Below are 9,306 nucleotides of genomic sequence, written 5' to 3'. Positions count from 1 at the left end.
ACAGTAGTTTCTGTAGTGTTTTCCATAGCAGGAAGGAAAACTCACAGCCATGCACAGTTCATTAAGTCCACTATGATAAAAAACAAGAAGCAGGCAAAGGGATTAATTTACACATGTATGTTACAAGTCATAAATAATTTTTAATTCAGTCTAATGACACATCTTATGTATTGTCACAGGCATTTTTGCTAATTTACCTTAACACCTTATTTATAAATTTTCTAAAATTATGAAGTTTAGTTCATTCTGACTGCTAAATTACATAATTTTATTTAATGTATATTAAAAATGAGGAAAAAGTCAATTTTGGAAATCTAAACAAAAAATATATTCCTTTTTGTTATATAAAAAAGTTTTTTATATTAGTTAAAAATCATTTATAACTTCTTAAAATTTATTTTTTTACATAAAGTTTCTGTTTTATAAATTTCCATAAAGAGATGCCAGAAAATTATCAGGCTGTTTTATCATTTTAGGCTGTTTATTATCATTTTTGTTATTGTTTTCTTTTACTGAAATTACCCTAACCTTCATTTAATTTATAGATACCTATTTTTATATTGTAGAAGATGTTGCCTTCCTTTTGATTTTTACCTTTCGTCCTTTAACAAATTTAAGATTATATTAGAATTGTTAAATTTCCTCTTAGGTTTAAGTTGTTTTTAACTATCTTGAACTTTTTTTTACAAGAGCTGTGTTTAGCTTGTGGTTGTCCTTTTTTACAAAGTTTTTTTTAGTAAAAGTTGTGTTTGTTTAAATTGTACTATATTTTTTACAGACTATTACGAAGTTCTAACCTATTCTACTAATGAAAATAATGGTAAAAGTTAATATAAGCACGTGTCATAAAATGCTTCGTTTGTGAATTACAGCTAGTGAAAGATTATGTTCTGATTTCAGCTATACTGGTGAAATGAGGTTGTACTGAAATTTTTAGGATGTTATTTAAGAAGTGTAATCAGTAATTTCTTATGGTTTTTGACCTGAAAATCGAATAAAATAGGTCCCAGAACTGTATCTGCAGCAGTATTTGAAAAATCTGGGGTGAAACCCAGTAAATGGGGTAAAAACTGCAATTTTTTGTTTTGTTTTTTTTTTGACACAATAATTTTGTTAAATGTGTAAGAAACACATTTAAACTACTTTTAAACAAAATGTGTAAAGAATTAATTCTGAACAAATTGTGTAAGATAAGTAGAATAAGTCCAGGGAGAACTTTTTGATACACTCCTGTGTAATAGAATTTAGTTTTCTTCTTTTTGGTGGTTTTGTTTATACTTTGTTTCATTGAATGTGTTTCTGGTTAGTAATAACAACTTTATTTGCATTTTTCTTCTTTCTAATTAAAAATGATAATTTAACTGAATTATTGCAGTTTTTTTTCTTTTTACAAAAAAAAAAATGGATAAGAGAGTTACATTACAGCAAAACTTTAAACTCTTCCCTGAAATACCAGTAAAAGAAATTTTGAGATATGATCATTGTTCAGTTACTATTCAAGCATTGTTAAAAAAAACTTTATTTTTGTTTATATAATTTTTTTGAAAATGACCACTACATCCTTGTGTATTGTATCTGTTATGCAGCATTGTGTCACTAGTTGAAAACTAGGTGCTACTATGCCAACTATTCTAGGGGATAATGAGATGTTTTCTTCTGTCTTAAATTTGTTAGGGCCATCCGTTTATATTCAAATATATAAATTAATATGGTGTGTTCCCAACATTCATACCATTTAATAAAATGTAGATTGCGATTTTATTTATTTTTTTTTTAATATATAAAGTGATATATCGTAATGTAAAGAGAGAAAATCAAAATAATTTAATTAATCACATTGAACAGGACTTTAATAAAAGTAATTCTAAAAGTTGCTATAAACTGTTTTATAATCGGTTACAAAAATACGAAGCTCTAACATTAATGCTTAAGGATAAATCTGGTAAAATTGCACATAACAATAAAGAAAACGCGGAAATCTTTGCAGAAGCTTTTGAACTGCGAAGAACCGAAAGATTTACTAGAAATAAGTGTTGATACAGAAATTATAAAACGCCAGAATCAACAGAAAACCGCCGACTTGGTTGTGTGCTGGTTCTTGAAAAGTTACTTTTTTTGATGGCCCCAAAAATAAAAATTTAGTAGCAAAAGGTTGGAAGGGACTGTATCATAGTCACTGAAAATTATACATTTATCAAAATATTCAGGCAACAACCATATAGTCTAATCGGCAGGGTAGCATGTAACACATCTAACTGTTACCAGTAGTTCTGCTCTTAAATTTTGAACAGGGCTATAAAATTTGTATATCAGTATGTTATTTTTAATTCTGAATAACCTGCAGGTAATGCTATAAAAAAAAAGTCTGATCATTCTTTATTGTGAAATCATGCAACAAACACCAATTTTTTGAGAATACTTTTTTTGAAAGCCTTGCATTATAAGTGTTAGAATTCTCAGAACTCCTTACCGTATTGTGGTTTTATCTAGAATGGTGAAACCGTGCTTAATCTAAATAAAAAAAATCCTCTAAGCACTCGCACAATCTTGAATGAAATGTTTGAACTGCGTTGACTAAAGACCAATGTTAAAAACTACAGAATAATCTTAATTCAGAACATTTTCTTAGATTAAGGATAATCTCAACATTAAAAAACTGTGTGATGGAGTATCACTCCTGTGTCATCATGGTTTTGTTGAGAAGAAATCTACGGTTACAAATCTTAGTACGTATATTCAGTAATAATTAATACAACAGATAATGGTGGTCAGGTAGATGTCATCCATACTGACTTCAGTAAAGCCTTTGACAAAGTTAACCATGATATTCATTTATCAAAATTGTATAAATATGGATTGTTGCATCCTATTGAAGTGGATTTTTAGATATTTATGCAATAAGACTTGATATGTGGAACTGAAAATTTTTATTCTAAGCTCTTTACTGTTTTATTGGGTGCCCTGCAAGTATTTCACACTGGTCCACTGCTGTTAAGTATCTTTAAATATATGAAGTTGTACTTTTTGCTCATATATTGCTATACGCAGATGATGTAAAATTGTTTTTGTAAATTAAGTCTTTTGAAGATTCCTGCAAGTTATAAGATGACAGAATATATTGTTGTAGTCTTAATGTAAATAAATGTTACTCCATTACATACACAAGAAAGAGGTTTTCTTTTCAATGCCATTATAGTAAGTGATGTGATATTGTCCAAGATAATGTTCATGATTTAGCTATCTTACTGGATTGTAAATTAAGTTTTAAAGAACTTTATCACAATGCAAGGTAGTTGCACATTTTGCTTTGTATGATATGTTCTAGGAATTAGAACAATACTAATATCACATACATACCATCTTAGTTAGATCTATCTTAAAATTATGGAAAAATATAATTCTACTATGTTAGTTGAAAGGATTTGGCATCATTTCTTAAGGTATTGTATGTGTTGCACTGGGCTAACAAATGACCTATAGTGAATATGATTATATTTTAGCCCTAAATTTGACTTATCTAAACACTTTGGAAAATAAATGAATATATTCTGATATATACATCTTTGTATAAAATACTAAATGGGAAAGTTTATACACCTTCACTATCAAGTGACATTGGCTTCTATGTTCCTAGTACGATGCTCAGAAATACGTTTCTTTTTTCCATACCTTGCTACATAACCAATACAAGCAATAATTCCCAGTATGAATAATGACTATGACCGGTAATGTGATTAATTCATTTCAAAATATTTACTTTTAACTTAGATGAGGATACTTTTATATCATTTATAGGATTATTTTAACTATAAATAACATATAAATTTGTAGATTTTAATTTATACATTCTGTCTTGTATTATATTAATTAAATTTATTATGTATGGTATTTTAAACAAAATATTTGATTAGTAACGTTATCATGGTATTTGTACACTATGTCTTACCAAGACCTTTTGTTAAACTGTCCACATTTTATATTTAAGGGTTGAACCTGTAAATTTGGAATAAATAGATTAAGACTAATTCTGCAAGTTCTTGCACTACTTCAAGAGATTGAATATGCTACAAAATTTTTGTATCATTTTTTTTTGTGTTTTGTATTACTACATGAATTAAAGAATGATCTAACATTTCCCAGAAAAAAAAATTAATTCTCTATTTATCTTTGTATATAAAGATATTACTCTATGTACAGGGGTGTAAAGCTAGTTTGCCGATACTGGTGGTCAGACAAACCAGTAAGATAGGTTCTGACCACGCAGACACGAGCCTATAGAATTACAAACTGCAGACCATGTTGCCAGATATACCCAACAGTCCTTTTGGGGACTTACTGACAACAAATCTTGAACCTTCAGTCTGAATTTGCCACATAAATATAGAAAGCATACATTATTCTAAGAGTATCAAAACTACTGAAGAACTGGATTGTGACCAGATCAATATTGATCTGATTGCAGTCCAGGAAACACTGAGGAAAAATTACAGAAAAGGGGCAAAATACCTGTATATGAATTACTTGATTCCACATACTAAAATGCATGTGGTGTCACTACTTACATTAGACGTGATACAGAAAATGTCATTCTCATCTCCACCTCCAAGGGCAATGAAATTCATAATTTAGTTAAAATCGGAAGTATAACATTGTCCAATATCTATAAACCACTAACTGTCTCATGGCTAACCTCAGTAATCCAGATACAACCTCAACCTGCGGTCTACTTGGGTGATTTTAATAGCCATTGTGGGTAGTGGAAATATGGGGATTGTGATGCGAGCGGTGAGGCTGAGAATCTTAGTTTTGTCTTTGATGCTAAAGACCAATTTACTTTTAAATCGGTGGCTTGGAGGCGGGAGTATAACCTGGATCTATGTTTCACCTCAACTGAGCGAAAGTCGGTCGTAGCTAGTTGCCTGAAAAGTTCTCTGCGACTTTCCCCACAGCCAGCACCGTCCAGTTGTTATAGAGGTAGGTAACCAAATTACACTCATGACCTCTGTACCCCGCCCTAGATGGAACTTCAAAAAGGCTAATTGGGAAACGTTTTCTAGGGATCTGGATAAATGCCTAGGCTGGATACCACCAATCAGCAAAAACTAGTCAGATGTCGATAGTCTTCAATAAGGTCACAAATCATGTGAAAGTTCATTTTGCTGGGCCAAGCAAGACGATCATATTCCTCATTTTCAACCAATTGACGTCCTTCCTTGAACTCCTTATGCCAGGTAAACACGCGAGCCTGCGACAGTTTTTGATCCCCAAACTATGCAGTTAATCTGTAGAATTTCTACTGGTTTTATGTCTTCATGAGCAAGAAATTTAGTGAAAATGCATTGCGCAGTGAAAACATGCACCTGTTGGTTTGACATTGTGAGCGCTACTGCCAAACTGGTCTGAACCACACACCACTGGTCTCCCCACTTGTGATATCTCCACCAATGGACTCTAGAAACGGCCACCCTCTCCCTTCGAACTTACGCACTCAGAATGAAAAGTCTTATATTTGATCCACCCTCATATAAGTAGGCCTACAAAACAGGCTGCTTGTTAGAGAAAAGTATGTTCTCTTGGAATAAAATAAGGTCATTTTTGTCCATTAATTTTGTTGCATTGGTTTAATACCATTTTTTTCATTACCATTTCTCATTTGCAGTTGGCTTTTGAAAAATCAATACAGAAATTGAAAGAAATTTGGGAGTGAAATAACTATCCAAGGAGAAAAAATAAAGATTAATATTTATGATAGTTCTTTGAAACACATTCAGTGCAAAGGACACACATGTGTCCTTGGCGCCCATCGTTCAGTCATTTCACAGATCAACGGCGTCACTTATGTGCCTGGTGTATTAACATATTTCCAGCAGTTCTATTCCACGGGTGCTTCAGTTGTGCTTTACATTTTATAGAGGCGTGTTTTATGATTAAGATAAGTTGGGCCTGGTTTCAGTTCTCTGTTTGTGGCTACTCATTATGGCTGACCATGATGTCCCTTGTTCTTTACCACCAATTTACAACTTATTTTTTAAGAATAAGTGACTCTCTTAGCAGTACTTATTTGTAGTTTTAGCAATTGATTCCTTTTAGCAAAGATTGTATACTTATAACTACAAAGGTTATTATTTTTTCAAGGTCCGATCGGTCACGAAATTAAAACCACTGTGCAAAATAAAACATTTTTTATTTGTAACAAGTACTTACATAGTTACACTATTTCTCTACATAGTCACCACTCCGATTTACACATTTGTCATAGTGTGGTACCAACTTTCCAATACCCTCGTCATAGAACAGAGCTGCCTGTGTTTCAGCCATGTTTCTACGGTGGTCTGCGCCAACCAAACAAAATGTTGTTCTCCTAGCCGGCGCTTCATGTGAGCAAAGAGGTGAAAATCGGATGGAGCCAAGTCCGGGCTGTATGGTGGGTGGTCAAACACTTCCCAATGAAAAAGCTTGCGGAGCTTCTTAGTTACAGCTGCAGTGTGCAGCCGAGCATTGTCATGGAGAAAGACAATGCCTGATGACAACATTCCTCTCCGCTTATTCTGAATTACCCTTTGTAGACGTTGAAGAGTCACGTAGTATGGGCTGCAGTGATGGTCGTGCCACGTTCCATGAATTCCACCAAGAGAACTCCATTCTGGTCCCAGAACACAGTAGCCATACACTTTCTGTTGGAGAAGGTTCGCTTGAACTTCTTTGGTTTACTGGGAGAATGAGAATGCATCCACTGCTTGGATTTTGTTTTTTCAGTTTTGAAATGGACCCATGTCTCGTCCCCTGTGACAATTTTGTTAAAAAAATCTTCACCTTCATTATGGCAGTGCTGGAGAAACATTAGGGAGGCATCCATTCTCATTGTTTTGTGATGGTCGGACAGCATTTTTGGAACCCATGTCACACACAGTTTGCGGTACTGAAGTCTCTCACTCACAATGGTGTAGAGGAGCTGACCTTGAAATTTCAGGAAATGAATCACTCAATACAGAAATTGTGAACCGACGATTTTCTCGAATTGCCTCATCCACTCGCTCAACGAGATTGTTGGTTGACATTCGCTTCCTTCCCTGACCGTCTGCATCATGAACATCTGTACGTCCTGCTTTAAAGTTCCTGTACCATTGTCGCACTTTGCTGTCACTCATTGAAGTTTCATCGTACACATTACTTATTCGTGGATGAATTTCAGCTGTATTACACCACTCAGCCTGAAGAAATCGAATTACCGCACGCACTTCACACTTGGCGGGAGATGCTATTGTTGTAGACATGTTTACATGCTAGCTGTGTGTTCAGAACTAAACGAAGTGACACGGCGTGATTGAAGGCCATACTAGAGATGCTGCGCAACACATATGCGCAAAGGTTCATCCGATTTTTGCACGAGTATTTATTTCATGACCGATCAGACCTTGAAAAAAATAACCCTTGTATAATGTTAATATTTTTAATTTTCTTAATATCAGTCTAACATGATTAATATTTATGGATGCCAAACAATAATCTGATGGCCCATTATTATATTTTGAAAACTCATTCTGACTTTTTGATAGAACCCCACTGAAATAATATTCTTCAGATGTAAATATACTTAAGCATAATAATATAATGACAATGCTTAGTATTTTATTAAGTCACTTGATAAATATGCCATTTACACAAGTCCGATATATATTTATTGTGGAAAATTATTTAATCTCGGTCTTATTCTGAACATCAAAATGTTTTAATGATTACTTTTACTGATTATTTTTCATTTAATTCTAGGTTTCCTGAAACAGGAAATGTCATAAACTTAGTGGTTGTCTGTCAGTGTTGCATGAGAGTTTGCACGACCATCATTCGGTTTTACATTTACCAGAAAAGATTGAAACTTTTCTGAACAGAATATACTTTTGGAGGAGGGGGGGGTGTTCACAAGGCTAAAAAAACTCAAGTTACATAATGAATTAGGGTAGTGCAGAGTTCAGAGAACCTGACCTTAACAGATGACTTCAGTACTGTAGATGGTTCAAATGTTTCATTAGAAGTAGTGTGTTCTTTGAACAATGTTCTTTTATTCAAAGGAAGCATGATTTTATTTTTCAAGACACACTAACTACAAAAATAATGTATGGAGTTCTGAGAATACTCATATTTTTCATTAAGGATTATGCATTCTCAAAATGTTGGTATTTGGTGTGCGATTTTGTAATGAAGAGTATTCAATTCATTTATTTCACATTCAATTGACTGCAGAACGTTATTTGGAAATTATTAAAAATTTTACAGCCTTACTTGAAACTAAAGAGCAAAATGGTGCTACATGATGGACAACCGATTTGACTAAGGAGTTGTTAATGAATTTTTCGATGGCTGTGTAATTTCTCTTGAATTATAGCCTTCATGCTCCCTGAGTCTCTTACCACCAATCTTTTTATGTATGGGGTCATCTAAAAATTACTGCATTCAAATACAATTCGCACATTTGGGTAAATTTTGGGATGGATTGAAAATAAATGAAGACAGAATCTCTATCATCATTTATAAATTAAATCTGCTTAATTTCTAGTATTGTATAATTAAATACTATATTTGGTTACATGGCCTCATTTCTACAATTAACTAAACTTTATTAATATTGTAGCAAAGACTAAGTAAAGACTTCAAAGCAATTCCATTCCAAATTTTTATTATTTTTTTTTGTAACAATATAAATAAATATATATTTATATATAAAACAGCCATATACAGGTGATATTAAAGTATAAAAATAATGGCATATTTCAAAACTAAAGGGAAAATAGTAGTTAGAAACAAGTGCGGATCTACACAGTTCAAAAGTTACTACTTTATAGTGTTTGACATTTTTATCTGCAATATTGCATCAAATTGTTTTTTAAAGGAAGATGGATATGTGATATATAATTTTAATGTAAAAGTTTATGAGAAAAATGATGATGAAAACAGTTTTTTGATGAATGCCTTTATTTTCAAATTATAAGCAATCAAATTTGCAAAAACTGAAAGATTGTGGTAGTAATAAACTAGGTAAAACACCCCATAGTAATCTTTTTATTTTGTATTACCCCTTCAGAATTACATCCAAGGTATTTACTGAATTTAAACAATTTTACCACTGTTTTTCTCATAAACTTTTACATTAAAATCAAGTATCACATGTCTATTTACCTTCCTTTAAAAAAAAACTTTTTGATTCAGTATTGCAAATCTAAGACAGCAGACAGAAATCCAAACATCATAAAATAGTAATCTTGTAACTATGTAGATCCTGGTATTTCTCAGTTTTAAAATATGAAGTCA

Source organism: Lycorma delicatula, chromosome 2 (genome assembly GCF_047948215.1).
Source record: "Lycorma delicatula isolate Av1 chromosome 2, ASM4794821v1, whole genome shotgun sequence".
Classification (NCBI taxonomy): domain Eukaryota; kingdom Metazoa; phylum Arthropoda; class Insecta; order Hemiptera; family Fulgoridae; genus Lycorma; species Lycorma delicatula.
This window is presented reverse-complemented; position numbering follows the sequence as displayed.